Source organism: Miscanthus floridulus, chromosome 17 (genome assembly GCF_019320115.1).
Source record: "Miscanthus floridulus cultivar M001 chromosome 17, ASM1932011v1, whole genome shotgun sequence".
NCBI classification, from domain to species: domain Eukaryota; kingdom Viridiplantae; phylum Streptophyta; class Magnoliopsida; order Poales; family Poaceae; genus Miscanthus; species Miscanthus floridulus.
Genome location: NC_089596.1, coordinates 543,241 through 563,099, shown reverse-complemented (window position 1 = coordinate 563,099; position 19,859 = coordinate 543,241). Strand labels below are relative to the sequence as shown.

At 44.8% G+C, this 19,859-nt stretch overlaps 1 pseudogene; it reads right to left on the bottom strand.

Annotated features, from left to right (window-relative positions):
• Window positions 1-7,412: 7,412 nt before the first annotated feature.
• LOC136518365 (subtilisin-like protease SBT5.4) lies at window positions 7,413-8,797 on the bottom strand (annotated as a pseudogene).
• Between the last annotated feature and the right edge of the window lie 11,062 nt (window positions 8,798-19,859).

Genomic DNA, 19,859 nt, shown 5'->3' with positions numbered 1-19,859 from the left:
AAATTAGTTAAGAGGAGTTTTCCTGTGGGTAAAAATTCACAAATTATGTTTAAGTTTCCGCTGCAAAGTTTAATGTTTGTTATCTTCTAATTAAATTTGAACCAATGGAAGAATTTAATTTGAAGAGAAGTTATATTTAGTAAACTATGATTGAGTTTATCCTCTAATTAAATTGGAACCAATGGAAAATTTTAAATTAAAGGAGTAGTCCATTTTTTGTTTAAGTAAGATTATAGTATTGTCAGTTTCTGACCAACGTTGATGATGACAATATTATAATGAATTTAAGTTTGAAGTTTAAATAAGATTATGGTATTGTTATTTTCTGACCAACGTTGATGATGACAATATTATAATAAATTTAAGGTTGAAGTTTAAATCTCAGATAAATTTTACACCAACGTAGTCAATTTTTCAGAGAGTAGATAAGGACCAAGAAATATTTCTGAACTAATAGAATGTATTTTATTAACATGTTTCCACTGCGATGAAGTGTTCATTATCTTCTAATTAAATTTGAACCAACAGGAGAATTTAATTTTGAAGAGTAATTGCATGTATTTCAAGTTGATTTATGAGTTTTATGCATTAATTCTATTTTCTGCCCAACGGTAATGTAGAATTGATGCAGAAGCACCTTGTTTATTTAACCGATGAGATCACTCGGCTGCATGCCAACAGGCTGCAATGCTGGGGTATGTGAATGAAAAGGCTTGAGTCAAGCTAGTTCAGGACATTTTTTGCTAGTTTACTAATTTTTTGATTAAATTGGAACCAACGAGAAGATTTAATTAGAAAATAAAGTATAAGTGAATGTTTTAGTCGTCATGACTAAGTTTACTATAGATATATCCTGCATGGAGAGAAGTTTTGGCATAGTACTTATGCTAGTCAATCATGCATGGTGGGAGAAGTTTTGTGATGATTCACATATTTTGTATCCAGCATAGCGAGAGAAGTTTGGGTAGCTCTTATGTTGTCCCAGTATTGACCTTGGCACAATAGAAATGCATTGTCACGGACAATACTAACCAAAAGATAAGAAAAGATGCAAGTGTGACTTGCAAAAGCACTGCTAATGAAAGATCTCGTTGAGTTCTTGAAGTAAAATAAGAAAAATGTACTCCTATATGAATCAAGAAATAACTATGTTCACATAACATAATCATGTGAATGAAGTAAGTCATACATGTCTACTCGTTCACAGGTTTTCTTAATGGTTCTCGAAATTATGACAGTAAAGTCCATGCTATGTTTTGAGGGGGAGAATATAAAGATTAATTAAGAAAGATACTCTTCATTAAGAGTGAGATAAAGATTAATTAAGATGTGATTAATTAAGAAATATACTCTTCATTAAGGGTGAGATAAACATTAATTAAGATATATGCGACTGTCGGAGAAGTATAACGGCCACAACAATGATACCCCTAAGCAGAGAAATAGTTAAATTCCTAGACCTTTTAAAGTTCCGACAGAAAGATAGCGTAGTCAGCCTCAAAGATGTTAAGGTGGTGCTTACAGCGTCATATGAGGTTATAATAGATTAAACCCAAAATAAGATATTTGAAGATACACCATCTTTAGAAAATGTGGGATGATCTAGAGGAGCATGCTATGTAGAGGTATGTAGAGATCTAAGACATGAAGAGAAGAGGGACTGTGTGCCCACTCTAGTGACTCAGGAGCAACAAGTTTCTCAATACCTGTTGATGTTGTATGACTAATACAACACATGTTGTTGGCTCTTCAAAGAAGATGAATAATATAAACAAGGATCTTGTAATACAGGAGCCTGTAGAATCAATTGCCTCTTGACAATGAAGAGCAACAATAGCCCCATATGAAAGTGCCAGTAGCTAAGGCCCTAGAAGGTCTCAAAGAATTAGTAAACCAGTTTTTCTGATGACTATGAAGTCTATGTAAATAAAGAAATTCAAATGGAGGGTGATCCCACCACATTTGAAGAAGCCATGGGAAGCGTTGACTCGTTTAAATGGAAAGAAGCTATGGAAGTTGAAATGAATTCGATGAATACCAACGATGTTTGGGACTTAGAAAAAATTTCTAATAAAGCCAAAACAGTAGGTTGTAAATGGGTCTACAAGAAAAAAATGTGACTCCAATTGGAATGTAAAAATATATAGGGTTATTTGGATTGGTACCATTACAATTCTTAGAACTTTGAGATGTACCATTAAAATTCACCTATTCTGAAACTTGCCATTACAATTCTTCTTCTACCTGATACTTGCCATTTTCTATGTCTTTCGGGTGTCTGCGCCCACTGTTAGGCCGTATACATGTACACATCTTCCGTATGGACCAAAACACCCTCGGCTGCTTCTCTCCCTCCACTCACTGACGTGTGGGCCCCACATGTCAGATTCTCCTTCAACCTCCAGCAAGCCCATCCATGCCATCGGATCTCATCTGTTGGGATCTACCGCCGTTGGATCCAAGTCGCTCGCCTCCTCAACCAGATCCACTCGCCGTTGGGGAGGAGGGTGCTGGATCCACTGCTAGGAAGGAGGTGGGGCCAGATCCACCGCCATGGATGAGGTGGGGGCCAGATCCACCATCGGGGATGAGGTGGGGGCCGGATCCACCACCAGGGATGATGTAGGGGCCAGATCCACCACTAGGGAGGAGGAGCGGGCTAGATCCACCGCTGGAGAGGAGGTTGGGGCGGGTTCTACCACCAGGGAGGTGGAGCGGGCCGGATCCACCACCGTGGAGGAGGTGGTGGCCGGTTACACTGTCGGGGAGGTGGAGGGGGCTAGATCTGTCGTTGAGGAGGAGGTGGTGGCCGATTCCACCGCCAAGGAGGAGGAAGGGCCTAGATCCGCTGCTAGGGAGGATGTGGCAGTCGGATCCGTGCCCCCACACGTGCCGCCGGGCGAGATGGGCCATGCTCACTGCCGTGGTCAAGCCACGCCACCTTGGTAGGAGTGAAAGGGAGGAGGGGTGCCGCCGTGGTTTGAGGTAGGAAGGGTACCACCATGGTGTGGGAACGAGGAGGAGCGCCGATGTGGTTGGAGGGAGAGGGAGGAGTAGCTGGTGTGTGAGATAGAGAGGAGTGAGAGAGAGAGGCGTCGGTCGAGCTAAGGGAGGAGTGGCTGGCGTGTGAAGGAGAATCTAACATGTGGGGCCCACACGTCAGTGAGTGGAGGGAGAGAAGCAGTCGGGGGTGTTTTGGTCCATACGGAAGATGTGTACACGTATACGGCCTGACAGTGGGCCTAGACATCCGGAAGACATAGAAAATAGCAAGTATCAGGTAGAAGAAGAATTATAATGACAAGTTTTAGAATAGGTGAATTTTAATGGTACATCTCAAAGTTTTGAGAATTGTAATGGTACCAATCCAAATAACCCAAATATATAAAGCTCGACCTTTAGCAAAATGCTTTATGCAAAGAGAATGAATAGATTATAATGAGAGTTTTCTCTCCAGCCTCATGCAAGGATTCTTTTAGAATCATACTAGTGTTATTGGCACATTACGATTAAGAGTTACATCAGATGGATGCAAAAACAACATTCCTCAACGAGGATTTATATGAAAACGTTTACATGGAACAACCCAAATGTTTTGTCATGGAAGAAAAAGAACATATGGGATGCCGCCTATAAAAATCCATTTATGGATTAAAAGTAAGTCTCTAGACAGTAATATTTGAAGTTGATGAAACGATAAGAAAGTTTGGGTTTTAAAGGAAATGAGAAGGACAATAGCGTTATGCGAAGTTCAAGAATGAAAAATTCATTTTCCATATTCTATGAATAGATGACATTCTACTCACTAGTAGTGATGTTAGTCTGTCATTAGAGAAGAAGAAGTTTTGCCCTCAAGTTTTAATGTAAATGATATTGGTGAAGCGTCTTTGGTTCTAGGAATCTTAATTCATCGAGATAGAAGAAAATGGGGTATTAGAACTATCGCAAAGTCATACTTAGAAAAGATTATGGAGAAATAAAGTATGCATGCAAGTAAACCTACGCCTACTCCTACAGTCAAGGGTAATAGATTTGGGAACTTTAAGTGTTCTAGGAATCGATATGAGATCGATTAAATGAATATGGTTCCATATGCTTCAGCTGTTGGAAGCTTGATGAGTGTACATGTACAAGTAAGAACTTATCCTAACGTAGTTTATATATCCGGGATATTTTGGCAGAAGTCCAGTCCAGATATAGATCACTGGAATGGAGTAGAAAATGTCTTGCAATTTTGTAAAGTATCGTAGGCCTCATGCTGAGTAAGAAAGAACAAGTACTCTCAATTAGTTGAGGGTACAAAATTAAGTCTTGGCGAGATGTGTAGTGAATCCACAATAGTTGTTAACACTCGCAGTTGGAGTATTATTGTGGAAAAGCTCCAAAGAAATAGTTATAGTATCATCAGTGATGCATACCACAGTATAGCTTGACATGAGGCTTAAGGAACAGGCAAAAGAGGTTAAGGGAATTTGTACCCGGATTTAATAATGGTAGACAACAACAATAACCATTTAAAGTAAGTTAACTCCTAAGACAATAGGTCAAGTGTGCTGACAAACACATTGACACTAAGTTATATGTTGTAAAGGAGAAAATCCATAATCATTTTGAAAGTATTGAGCACATAAGTACCAAGTAAGTACTTGTGGATCCGCTTATCAAAGGCTAACCACCCGGTGCGTTCAGAGAACACACAGTCGACATGGGTTTATAGAAATGCCTATTATTTCTGGATACTAAGGGCCTAGTTAAGTATCTGTTTCAAAACAGAGAGGTGCATTGTAGCTGTTAAGTCTAATGGCAACTGACCATGATGATGAGGCACACTCTATGCATTGATCTGTGATGGAATGGGAATAAGATAAAGTAAGTAAATTAAGTTTAAGTCATAAGATGAGATCAAGGGGAAGAATGTTAGGATGATCTCCATCAGTTGGCCCAACGACTAATTGGACCCTTGATTCGCACCCTGATTGGAGACGCTCAGCCGGTTCTAAGTGACTGATGGGCCCTCGTCGCGTGGCTCTATTAAAAGGGACGGTGGGGGCTAGGGCACACATGACGAGATTCACCGTAGCCGCCAGCGCCACACCTTGATGTCCTAACCCCAATCCGATCTAGAAGGGGGAGCTGTAACCGATGGAAAGTCCACCACCGCCTCTGCGCCATCAGACGTCTACGCCACCGTGGGACTCCCCTGCTTCTCCTTCTCCGACGCCTTACATCACCGACATGGTCATGGATGGATCATCCTCTTCTAAGCCCGACGGTCAAAGATCTCCTACACCTCTCTCCCTCACTGTCTCTCTCCCAAAGCATACTCTAGGTCTAATTGATTCAACCAATAACGAATACACCCTCTGATTTGCACCTGTATCATCCATGAAACTAACATTAACAACCACGAAACGTGGAAATTAGCCCAGCGAATAGTTCAAAAATACTCGAGGGCGTAGAGTGAGCCACAGTGTGTGAATCGATCGATGTTCAAAACCAAAAGCAGAAACTCGGCATCAGTGGAGACAAAGCTGCAATGGACAGACATCGCGTAGGACCCACTAAAGAGAAAAAAGCAACAACATTACCCACCTGGCTTTCCTCTCTCCTGTGTATGCATGTTGCCGAACTCCGCATCGAGGCTGCAACAATCCTCGATGCCAACAACATGCAAATCGATGCTCCAATCTTCTCTCTCCTCTTGTCAGCACCGATCTTTGCCCACACTGTGAGTAGTCTAATGCCTTGCCGAACATGTTGGAATGACAAAGCGTGGAGAGAGCCACCCTTGAATGTGTGGAAAAGGCAAGTCACAAAAAAAGAGAATGAATGTGTGGAAAAGGCGATAGAGACGCTCTTAGTTACTACGATGGCACAAACAAAACAATTGTTTTATCCTAGACCATGATACTTAAGATGCTAAATTTTCTCCTTGTAGAACTATATGTGTGGTAGTTTTGTTTTATAAGAACATGAAGTGGTTAAAATTAAATTACAAGTATTGATATATAACATAAGAAAATTGCTATATTTCTATCGACAGAATATGTTGATCTATATCTGTCAGATTCCTGGTGGTTTATTTTGTTTGAAGATTTGTATTGTCTAACTCAGATTTTGACCAATAAAAAGATGACAACTCAGAAAAAAAACTGACTTTGTACCGCTAGGTTTAAAACTTTGAAATATCACATTATAAACTTTGTGCTGCTAGATTCAAAACTTTACGCTCAGAATTTATAAACTTTGGGGGTGTTTGGTTCTTTAGTCACTCCTAAAATTTATGTCACATCGAATGTTTAGATACTAATAAGGAACATTAAATATAGATTAATTACAAAATCAATTACATAGATGGAGGCTAATTTCTGAGATAAATTTTTTAAGCCTAATTAATCTATCAGTAACACATGTTTACTGTAGCACCACGTTGTCAAATCATGGACTAATTAGGCTTAAAAGATCCGTCTCGCAAATTAGTCGCAAGTTATGCAATTAGTTTTGTAATTAGTCTATATTTAATACTCTATGCATGTGTCCAAATATTCGATGTGACAGGAATTTTAGGAGTTCCTGTAGGAACCAAACAACCCCTTTGAACTATGATATTACAAACTTTATACCTCTAGGTACAAAACTTTGAACCTTGACATTATAAACTTTGTGATGCTAGGTTCAAAACTTTACACTAAGTTTTCATAAACTTTCAACTATGGCATTACAAACTTTATACTCCTAGGTTCAAAATTTTGAACTATAACATTAAAAACTTTGTACTGCAAGGTTCAAAACTCAAACGAGTGGGTTTCTAAACCCGTTAGCTATCGGTCCAAAATTCAACAGATACAAACTTTGCACTGCTAGATTCCAAACTTTATACTCAGAATTTATAAACTTTGAACCATGACATTACAAACTTTATACTTCTAGGTACAAAACTTTGAACCTTGACATTATAAACTCTGTGCTGCTAGGTTCAAAACTTTACACTAAGGATTCATAAACTTTCAACTATGGCATTACAAACTTTGTACTCCTAGGTTCAAAATTTTGAACTATAACATTGAAAACTTTGTACTGCAAGGTTCAAAACTCAAACGAGTGGGTTTCAAAACCCGTTAGCTGTCGGTCCAAAATCCAACAGATATAAAGCCAACAAAATGTTCGATAAATTTATATGTGTATTATCTGTCAGATTTTCTTTTTGGTGAGCTGTCTTCTTTTTGATTGGCTAAAAATATGATTGCTAGATAGACCCAACTAAAAATCTGACAGATTTTGGCAAAAGAAATCTGTCACCAGATTGCTAGACAGACCCATAACATAATGTTTCATTCAAAATGTATAAATTTATCTAAAGCAACAACTTAACAACATGCCACAATTTATTATATGTAGATACAAATTATATGTAGCTTAATTTGTTTACCATTAATTCAAGTTCCCATGCAAAGAGCCAAAATTATTTATTAAAGAATAATATGTCTAAGTAAAAAAGGCTATCTCATTTCGTCACTAATAATAATAAGAAGAAGAAACAGATTTTAAACCCTTACTTATGTGTCACAAAAATTCACAAGGCCCTTGCTTGGATCCTAATTAAGTAGGAGGAGTACTAGGTAGTTTTCAGGAATAATTGAAGAATCATGCGAGTGCGTTGACGACGACGGGGCTCCTGACATAGTGGGTCCCGTCTGTCCAGATGAGCCTCCCAAAGACGTAGCCCATCCCGATCTTGTCCTTCTGCGACGTCACCGTCACCTTGAACTCCTTCTCCTCGCCGACCTTGCTGAACTCGAGCACCGTCGGCTTCACCTCCATGGTGATCCCGAAAGGCGCGCGCCAGGACGCGAGGTACTTGGCCGGACGGCCGACGTTCTTGAGCCGCCGCGTCACCGTCTGTGCGCCGCGCAGCGACGGCACCACGATGGACGGGTAGTTGAGGTCCTCCCTGGCGGGCACCTTAGTCTTATTATCGGGCACGCGAACTTGCCGGCGCTGAGGCGCTTCATGTCTGCCTCGGAGAAGCCCATGGAGCAGAGGAAGGTGAAGTAGTCGTCGGGGGTGGCGTCGTACACGAGGCCCGGGTCGACGGCGCGGTTGGGGTGCACGTTGCCGGCGCCGTACGCGAAGGCGTTGGCCTCCCTGCCGTCGTGGTCGCGCATGGGCGCCCCCGTGTTGTCCTGGGTGCGCGCCGTGGTCATGATCGCGGAGCGCATCGCGGCGGGGCTCCACTCGGGGCGCGCCACCTTGAGGAGCGCGATGACGCCGGAGACGTGCGGGCAGGCCATGGACGTGCCGGACAGGATGGCGTACTCGGAGCGGCGCTTGTCGGAGGCGAGCTCCGTGGGGCCGACGTACTCGGTGAAGGCGGCCAGGATGTCGACCCCCGGCGCGGCGATGTCGGGCTTGAGGACGTACGGCAGCGTGCCGCTGGGCCCGCGGGAGGAGAAGCCCGCCACGGACGGCGACTTCTTGACGCCGACCTCCGTCTTGGAGGGCGAGATGTTGGCGACGGGGTTGGCCGTGGACGCCATGTAGACGTACAGGGAGACGGCCTCGCTGTAGGTGATCATGGTGGCCGGGAGCACGTGCGGGTCGGCGACGATGTCCTCGCCGTTCATCCTGTCGTTGAAGAGGATCATCCCAGCGCCACCCGCGTCGAGTACGGCCATCCCCTTGGTGACTCGGGAGACTTCGCCGCCGCCGCCGCGGCACACGACGATCTTGCCCTCGACAGTTCGAACGGTCACAATGTAATCCTGTCGATGTATCTGCATCTTAGGTAGTTGCACGTTTGGTTATAGTGAGTACATATCGCAGGTGGGCTAGAGATGTGCATAGGACACGCTGTGACCGCACGCTGGTTTGACGAGTTCTCTCCACGACGTCGTGCGCCGTGCATGTCGCACAGGCGATCTGAAAAATGAGGACGCACCGTGCAGTGCCGGCGTTGTGGCAGGGACGGAAGGCTCCAAGCCCGTGTAATGCATTCGCATATATGGAATGAAAAACGGCAACAAAAGCTACGCAGTCGTGCAGTAAAGCAACTGTCTCCAACTCTCGCGTGCGTTGTGTTTCCATCTCGGAGTTCTCGAGCTCGCCGGTGGCGATCTAGGCTCGGCGGCCACCGCCGGTCCTAACAACTGGTATCGGAGCCGGTTGAGGAGGCGTCTAGGGAGAAGATCGAGGTGGAAGACACCGGGTGGAATCATCCACCTTGGCCGAAGCGACTGCGGCGCGACATCCCGAAGAAGATGGGCAACGACGCGTCACCAAGCACCATGTCCAGCGGCGTCCAGGAGGGCATGCTCATGTGGCCGATGCTCACCCGTACCGATTACTCTGAGTGGGCGATGTTGATGCAGTGCAACTATGAAGCAGCGCACAACGCGCGATGGGCCTCGGGCCGAATGCACAGTAACTTCTCTGATTTGTTTTATTCTTTTTCAGAAGCACATTTTGATGAATTTGTTAAGTTTTGATGTTTAATCTCTACTCAAATTTGAACCAACGGGACAATTTATTTAGAGAATAGATAAGTACTCAGTGATGCTTCTGAATAAGTATTATTTTTCATGAATTTTTCATGTTTCCGCTAATATGAATATGTTTATCCTCTAATTAAATTAAAACCAACAAAAAAAATTAATTTATTGGAGTAGTCATATTTGTTTAAGTTAAATTATGGTATTGTTATTTTTCTGGCCAGCGTTGATGATAACAATACTATAAGGTTATTTATGAGTTTTATGCATTAGTTCTATTTCTGCCCAACGGTGATGTAGAGTTAATGTAGAAGCATATTGTATGTTTTAATTTTGACCAACGTTAAATTACGACATGCAATAATTATGCCAACTGTTTCTCACTTTCTCTGACATTGTTTCAGGATACAACACAATGATGTTTATCTCGTCCATTCCCTCTCTCAATGGAAACAACTATAACACATGGCGAGAGAAGCTTGAGATAGCACTTGCGCTGTCAGACAATGATCTAGCACTTATCTCTCCGTGTCCCACTGAGCCTGAGGACCCGATGAGAACAGAAAATAAGACTGATGCAGCTTTCGCTACTCGGCAGCGTGACCATGCATCAGTGAGAATGAAGTACGACCTTGATTGTACGAAGTGGGATAGTTCAAACCGTAATTGTTTGATGGTGATTAAGGGCTCCATTGAGGATCCAATAGGAGATTAATCCCAGAATGTACCACTGTCACTGAGTATCTAAAGAATGTGGAGAGTCAATTTACTGGCTCTTCAAAGGCTTATGCAAGCACTCTTATTAAGAAGTTATTTAGTGAGAAATACACTAGTGGAGGAATTAGAGAGCATATACTGAAGATGAACAACACGACATCCAAACTCAAGCCAATGGACATGGGGCTCAAGGATGAGTTCCTAATTTATTTGATTTTTGCTTCTTTGCCCAAACAGTATGAAACATTACCGCTGCCATAGTACCCCACTGACAGAAAACCTTGGTCTGATCCCTAGACGTGTAGAAGCGACGGGAAGCGCGCCACCGTTCGCTTCTACTTGTCGTCACTCCTGGACCTCGCCGTGACTCCACCGACCCGGGCCGCCACACCTTCCCCATGGTGACCTCGAACCCTAGCGCCAAGCCTATTGATGGTTGGTAACATTCCCCCTCTCTCCCTCTCTCCTTTCTCCATTTAGATTTCTAAGTTTTTAGATTCCAGATCTATGTGTTTATTTCACTGTCAAGTTGTTTTACCTGCTAGATTTACCTCTAGGTGATCCTAAGATATAACATTGGTTTCAAAGTTGAAGTTGAAGCCATTGGAAAACTCCCATTAGAATTAAATGATGGCTTTGTACTTAACCTTACAGATGTCCTTTATGTACTGTGGGGGTATGGCCCCCGGATACCCACGGCAGACCACATGGGTTGCGCCCCTAGGGGTGGCCCAGCCCACAAGATCAAAACGTGCACGGCGTCGTTCGGCGTGCATCGTAAGATATTGTATAGTACCAAATAGGATACTTACCTTGTAACCCTGCTCCTCTAGACTATATAAGGAGAGGCAGGGGTCCCCTAGTGGACACGATCCATCTAGATCTATCTACTACATCTCAATACAATACACCAAAGACACATGACGTAGGGTATTACATCGATCAGATGGCCCGAACCTGTCTAAATTGCTATCTCTGTGTCTTGTGTCACCATCCGGTTTCTGATCATGCGCACCCCCATCAACAAATCTACCATCGCGGGATACCCCTCGGTGGACTGCCGACAATATTATGTCGATAGTTGGTGCGCCAGGTAGGGGTTGTGCGTGCTGTTTTTCTTGTCGAACAAGATGGTTTTTTGTAGGCTCTTCGTCCCTCCCGTAGCCCGGCCAGATCTTCACGGTCGGGTCAATCTCGTGGATCATCAATGTTGATGGAGTCAGAGAGCTCCTCGAGCAGGTGCACATCGTCCCTGCGCTGATCACCCCCGCACCTGCGACTACATATCCAATCTCGGAACCACCTCTGAGGTCGCCTTCACCAACAACTCACCGCTCGCTGCGTGCTTGCCGTCAACGCCGACTAGATAACGCCATACGTCGCTAACTAGACTTTCTATCTAAAGCTAAGTCACGTTTTAATATTTTTCTAAATATTCTCTAATCTCCGTATATCGCTATAATGTTTTTTCAAACTGTTTTATCCATGTTTGCTCTCCAAATGATTTTCCAAACCCCGAACAGTCCTGTTGATGCTTGGACGCCTTCAGAGACGGCCTTGTCTCTATCTCATCCCTACACGTGCACGAGCGTCTGCCCTCTACATTATGGGTGGTCGGTAGCGGCTCCTTAGCGATGCTTGTTCCTCCTACACGTGCATGGGCTCTGCGCTCGATGTTATGGACTATGGGCTAGCTAGGGCTAGAGACTTAGCTACACACTAACTGTTCATGCGGTTTATATTAAACATAAATATATTTTCACGCTAACTGATCGCCAAGCTACATATGCTATTTTTTCTCCAGAGTTCATTTATTTTTACATCATGTACTACACGTTCTACATGTTTGTATTGCAGGATCATCGTCTAGGTGATTGGACCACCTGGTGCTCAGACTTCTCCACCGATCAACTGGTTGGACCGCTTGGTTCATGGACTCCATCGTCGACCAGTTGATCAGACTGTTCGCCGGTCGTTTCTACTCAATGCTCACTTCGCCACCGACCAGTTGACTAGACTGTTCGCCGCTCGTGCTTCATCGCCAACTACGCCGGTTACTCCTCAGCGCTTGGATTCTTCGTGCTAGAGGACTAAGTGGGCACACTTCACCGCATGAACATCGCCAGCTACGTCGAGGACTCCTTGGTGCTCGGACCTCGCCAGCTTCGCCTAGGACTTCTCGGTGCTCGAACATCGCCGCCTACGCCGGGGACTCCTCGCTCCTCGGTGCTCGGTCATCGCCAGCGATGTCAGGGACTCCTCGCTCCTCCATGCTCGGTCATCGCCGCGTACGCCGGGGACTCCTCGCTCCTCGGTGCTCGGTCATCGCCAGCGACGTCGGGGATTCCTCGCTCCTCAGTGCTCGGACATCGCTGCCTATGCCAGGGACTCCTCGCTCCTCGGTGCTCGGTCATCACCAGCGACGTCGGGGACTCTTCGCTCCTCGGTGCTCGGTCATCGCCAGGACGTCGGGGACTCCTCGCTCCTCGGTGCTCGGTCATCGCCAGCGACGCTGAGACTCCTCGCTCCTTGGTGCTCGGTCATCGCCAACGACGCTGGGGACTCCTCGCTCCTCGATGCTCGGTCATCGCCAGCGACGCTGGGGACTCTTCGCTCCTTGGTGCTCGGTCATCGCCAGCGACGCCGGAGACTCCTCGCTCCTCAGTGCTCGGTCATCACCAGCGACGCCGGGGACTCCTCGCTCCTCGGTGCTCGGTCATCCCCAGCGATGTCGGGGACTCCTCGCTCTTTGGTGCTCGGTCATCGCTAGCGACGCCTGGGACTCCTCGCTTCTCGGTGCTCGGTCATCGCCAGCGATGCCAGGGACTCCTCGCTCCTCGGTGCTCGGTCATCGCCAGCGACGCCGAGGACTCCTTGCTCCTTGGTGCTCGGACATTGCTAGCGACGCCAGGGACTCCTCGCTCCTCGATGCTCGGTCATCGCCAGTGACACCAGGGACTCCTCGCTCCTCGGTGCTCGGACATCGCCAGCAACACCGGGGACTCCTCGCTCCTCGATGCTCGGGCATCGCCAACGATGCTGGGGACTCCTCGCTCCTCGGTGCTCGGTCATCGCCAGTGACACCGAGGACTCCTCGCTCCTTGGTGCTCGGTCATTGCCAGCGACACCGAGGACTCCTCGCTCCTCGGTGCTCGGTCATCGCCAGCGACGCCGAGGACTCCTCGCTCCTCGGTGCTCGGTCATCGCCAGCGACGCTAGGGACTCCTCGCTCCTCGGTGCTCGATCATCGCCAGCGACGTCGGGGACTCCTCCCTCCTCGGTGCTCGATCATCGCTAGTGGCACCGGGGACTCCTCGCTCCTCGGTGCTTGGACATCGCTAGCTACGCCAGGGACTCCCTTGGTGGTTGGATCTTGCTACGTCTCGTCGGTGTGCTATCAAGCTGCTCCATGCTGTTTGGATCAGGGTGCTGATCTTGGGCAACACGTCTAGGGTCTTGATACACACATGTCGGATGACGTTGGCAAGCTTTCAGACTTCTTTTTCTTTGACCCTGCTACAAGATTCATTCTTCATCTTCCAGCAGGCTTGGGGACTAAGTGGGCACACTTCACCTTACGGTGAATGTGCTTGTTCTTATCTCGAGGCTACACCTAGGGACTGGCTACCTGCTCGGCTAGTCTTCTACTTTCTGACCCTGGCACCATGTGACTTCGTCACCTACTGTCAGGCTCGGGGACTAGCTATGGGGGTATGGCCCCCAGATACCCAAGGCAGACCACATGGGCTACGCCCCCAGGGGTGGCCCAGCCCACAAGATCAAGGCATGCATGGCGCTGCTCAGCGTGCACCGCAAGACATTGTATAGTACCAAATAGGATACTTACCTTGTAACCCTGCTCCTCCAGACTATATAAGGAGAAGCAGGGGTCCCCTAGTAGACACGATCCATCTAGATCTATCTACTACATCTCAATACAATATACCAAAGACACAGGACGTAGGGTATTACGTCGATCAGACGGCCCAAACCTGTCTAAATCGTTGTCTCTGCGCCTTGTGTCACCATCCAGTTCCTGATCACGCGCACCCCCACCGACAAATCTACCATCGCGGGATATCCCTTGGTGGACTACCGACGATATTCTATCAACATGTACCCTCTTTGCGTAGAAACTTAATAAGTGTCTCACGTTTAGACGATGATGGATATGATTGCCATTTTGGTAATGGCCAATGTAAGATTATATTTAATCATAAATGTGTTGGTCTTGCCTTCCGACAAGACAAGCTTTATTTGTTATCACTTTATGAGAATGCGAATGTTGTGAGCACTAATAATGAGAATGCCTCCTCATCTATAAATGTAAGTAATAAGCGGAAGATAATTCATGACGTATCATCGAAATTATGGCACTGTTGTTTAGGCCATATTTCGAGGGGAAGAATAGAACTATTGATTAACAAATCAATTCTTCCGCCATTAGAATTTTTAGACTTAGAACAATGCATTGATTGCATTAATAGAAAGTATGTTAAGAAAATAAAGAAAGATGTTAAACGAAGCGCATGAATTTTGGAAATAATTCACACAGATATATGTGGTCCTTTTCCTATGAAAAGTATGGATGGTTATGATTCATTTATAACATTCACATATGATTATTCTCGTTATGGCTATATTTATCCAATTAAGGAAATATCAGAAGCATTGGATAAATTTAATATATTTAAGGATGAAGTAGAAAATCAGCATAATTTAAAGATTAAGGTAGTAAGATATGACCGTGTGGGGGGGGGGGGTACTATGGTTGACATAGCCCATATGGCCAAGTTCCTGGACCTTTTGCAAAGTTCTTATAGGAAAATGGCATAGTTGCCCAATACTCTACAACGGACGAGCCTCAACATAATAGAGTAGCTGAAAGACGTAACTATACCTTAATGGATATGATGAGAAGTATGATAAGTTACTCTATTTTACTGATAAGTTTGTGGATGGAGGCGTTAAAAACCGCCATTCATATTCCTAATCGTGTACCAAGCAAGTCGGTGCCCAAAACACCATATGAGTTGTGGATAGGAAGGGAACCCTCACTTAATCATTTACGTATGTGGGGCTATCCAGCTAAAGCTAAAGTATTTAACCCAAACATTGGGAAGCTAGACTCCAAGATAGTCAGTTGTCATTTCATTGGCTATCCAGATAAGTCAAAAGGTTATCGTTTCTATTATCGTGATAGACATACGAAGTTCATAGAAACCAGACACGTTGTGTTCTTGGAGGATAAGATGGTCAGGGGGAGCATGGTAGCGTGAGAAATTAACTTTGAGGAGAAGCGGGTATGCGTACCCACTCCGATGGTTTAGGAGCTATTTTTCTCGCTACCTGCTGCTGCTGCACCAACAATGCAGGACACTATAGTGACATCACATGTTGTTAGTTCTCCCATGGCAATAATAAATGAACATGAGGAACCTGTCCTTTAGGATCCTATAGAACCCGTTGTCGCACATGAGGAAGAGCAACAACAGCCCCATATGGAACAAGCGCCAACTAATGAGGTCCCCAGAAGGTCTCAAAGAGCAAGAAAACCAGCCATTCCTGATGACTACGAAGTATATGAATGTGAAGAATTTCAAATGGAGGGTGATCCCACCTCATTTGAAGAAGCCATGAGAAGCGCTCACTCATCGAAGTGGCTTGAAGCTATGCAAAATGAAATGAGATCAATGAGTACCAATGACGTTTGGGACTTAGAAAAAATTCCTAAAGGAGCCAACACAGTAGGTTGTAAATAGGTCTACAAAACTAAATATGACTCCAAAGGGAATATAGAAAGATTTAAAGCACGACTTGTGGCAAGGCTTCACGCAAAGAGAACGAATAGATTACAATGAGACTTTATCCAGTCTCATGCAAGGATTCTTTTAGAATCATAATGACGTTTGTGGCACACTATGATTTAGAATTACATCAGATGGATGTAAAGACGGCTTTTCTTAATGGGAATCTAGATGAAAATGTTTATATAGCACAACCAAAAGGTTTTGTCGTAAACGGAAAAGAACGTATGGGATGTCGTCTGAAGAAATCCAATTACGGATTAAAACAAGCCTCTAGACAGTGGTATTTAAAGTTTGATGGAACGATAAGGAAGTTTGGGTTTAAAGAGAATATAGAGGACAATTGTTGTAACACCCTTGGTGTTACCGCTTAAACAACTTGTTAAACTATGTCATGAGCATCATGTGTATGTGTCAATGCATGTGATAAAGTGTGTAGATCAATTTTCGTAACTCAAAACGATCAACAAAAGTGCTAAACGAAAGTTGATTCAATAGTCATGTTATATCACTTAGGGTTTAAAACCAATTTTTATTAAGCATAAATACTATAGAATATGTATGTGACACTTAAATAAAGTAGGAAGTACAAACTTGGTAGATGACAATGCAACTTTAACTTTTGGAAAATAGATGTTGTTAACTAGTGTTTTGGGAGCTCTAAAATCAAACTTGACGTTAAGATGAGCTCTTTTCGGTAAGCACTTGAACAATTGTTAAAATACCATTTTTGATGAATTATATGGAGCAAAATAGTTAAATAGTGCTCAAATATTTTGCTCCTATGGGTTAGTATAAGGTATGGATTATTGTATGAAGTGTTTGTGGTTGAAATTAACAAGGTTTATATCTATTAAAAATTGCGACAAAAGAGTTAATGGTTACTTAGCCTCAGTTGAAATCCTTAACATTCTTAAGTATGGAAAAGTAGTAAGACAATGCTATTTTGATATTTAATTTCTAACAAAAATGTTTAAACACTAGTTGCATGTTTTGGTATTGTTGATTGCATCAAAGTGAGTGCTTGAGCATGGCATAGGTCAACATTGTGTTGGATGTCACGTTGTTCACTCTAAAATTACCCTAACTTCACTAGAACGCACTGCGAACCCTGATTCGGTGCTCGGTTCACGAACCGGCGTTCAGCGTGATGAACCCATGTTGGCACCTCCCTATCTCTCTCTGGTCGCTCTCTGGACGTGAGGTTTGCTTCGTTAGCTAGGTGTTAGTATCGACTTTGGGTTCATGGAGTTGGTTGAGTCTTCATCGAGTTAGTAAGTAGTTTTTGGCCTGCTTAAAAATGTGTGCGTGTCATTGTCTCGTCCATTTGAACCCGTGGGCACGATCGCCTCACGCGCGTGCGTGGCTGGCGCTGGGCTCAGCCCTGGGCTAGTCATGGCCCTTCCCTGCAGGCTAGTGCCGCCTACCGGGATGACGCCACGACATGCCTCTCACCTCGTCTGTCCTCTTGCTGGCCAAGCCACGTCGAGCCACGGTGCCACGCGTAGCGCTGAGGTGAGGCTGCGACAGCCATCGCTCGGTCATCGTGGTGTTTTCTCTACCCTCCGATTCACCTCAACTGCTATAGCGCACACCCTCCGCCTATCAACCCACCTACCACGCCCTCATCTCGACGCCCCATGACACGCTCCATCTGTGCCGCACCATGCGGACGCTCTCGGTCATTAAATGCGGCCACGGCTGAGGTTGGCCGGGCCTAGAAGCCGCTAACCCATTGCCTTGCCGCCGAAGGAGCTGTGCCGCTTTGCAAGCTTTAAACGCGTGGTCCATGATATCCCATCTCGATTCAGTGCCCCAGCGGCTAGGATTGGAAGCAAGCTAGCAAACCGACCCACACCAAAGTGCAAACGAGCCTTGTAGTCAGCCAATTTGGCGCTTTGCTCGCCATCGGCCGTGGGCGCCACCAAATTAGTAGGTTGGGAGGTAAGGCATGTAGAAGTGGTAGCAGTTCGATTGCTCGTAACCCTACACTCGCCTTGACCCCCTCTATCCGGTGCTGCACTATTTTGGCCAGGAAACTCGTTAGTGACGTGATTACACGCCAGTGTCCATCGTAGAGCGCCGCCGCCCCTCTCTATCGCACGTGGCCAGATAGCCATAGTGCTTCCCAGCTTCAACTGTCAGTAGGGTGTACACCATGGTGAGCTACGGATGCTTCTCCGCCATCTCTACCTAGTCATGAGGGCGTAGGCTCACTGGAAAAGTCACGCCGCTGCCGTGGATAGCCGCTCGCCGTTGCAGTTCGCGACAGTGCACCTTCGAGTCCCTAACTATCACCCATCCTTGCGTGTTTAGTTGTAGATGGTTGTCGGCCCCTTACTTCCATTGTAGCGAGCCTAGTTGGCCCGGCGTAACAGCCATTGCCGCCGGTGTACCGCGCCGCCGCGTGCAGGTACATCGAGGACCGCCCCATTGCAAAGGCAACACGTTCAAGGGTCTTTATTGCAAAGCGTGAGTCTATAGTAATAGTATTCCATTGCTCCGCGTGATTATCCAAAAACCCGAGCTCTTTTCTGCAAAATGGCCTACGCGCGCGGGCGCCCCGGCTTTAGGCCGTCCTGGGCCGCCACGACGTGCGCAGGCGCGCCATGCTGGGCTGCCGAGCCTAAAAGGGCGCTGCCGGCCCTTTCCTTTTTCTAATGTATTTTCTAATTTAGTTTCTAAGGTGAACTTGTAAATTCAAGATAAATTTGTGTAGATGTCCAAAAATTGTGAAACCAATTGTGTTAGGTTCTTAAAATCATGATCTATCTGTTAGTATATATTTTGTTCACATAGTTTTATAATATTTTTAGGGGTTATCTAATCAATTTGAAATGCTTAATATTGTAAAATATAAACTTGTAGGAATTGTTGTGATAAATTAATGATAGTGTGGGCTCTGAAACTTTTACAGTAAATTCCTCACATTATTAGGTGCTCACTACAATTTTTGTAGCTCCATAGAAATTAGTTTGTTAAGGCAACTAAATGAGCCCTAGTATGAAAATATATATTTAATCAATCAAATATAAAAAATAATTAGGGGTTTGTAGAACAAAAACATTTTTTGGAAACAAGCCTTACTTGGCGACGTGGATACGTAGACTTGTATGTTAGTCATTAAGCTAGCTCGTTAGCTCACGGAGCGTAATCGTATTATAGAATTGCAGTTACCATTGATTAATTGCGTCTCTACGTTGCATCCACGTATATCATAATAGGAACAACGATGGATCATGGAGATGACCGAAGTAGCGGAAAAGATGGTACCTTGATGATCATGTCACCATGATGGAATGCTAACTTTTGGTTATATCTTACCCAGAAAAGCCCTGGTGCATAACACCTATTATTCTGCACTTTATCTTTATGCTTGTGCATTAAGTTTTAAGGAGTTGAATGAAAACCACTTGCATATATATATATATATATATATATATATATATATATATATATATATTCTTATCCTATGAGTCTTACTAGTATGATAGGATCGTGTAGATTGCTATGTTGCAGGACTCCGGTAGAAGTCGAGTGATTGCCTATCACTCGCGAGAGATAGAAAAGATATTATTGTTGTTATTATATTACTATCATATGGAATAAATATGAATGATAATTGGAGATCGGGCGGAATGGTACTTTGGATCTAGACTTGGTTTGGCATTCGAGCGAGGCTCGGATTGCACTTGTTCCGCCTATGTCGGTTAAGGACCGGTCGTTGCATTGGATTCTAGCCAGGTCATAGACTTATTATCTTGAGCACATACTTGCTTATGAAGGTGGGAAGGCTCATTGCTCTCTTGTCGTGGCTTCTGGCTCTTTCTGGACCGCCTAATTGGAG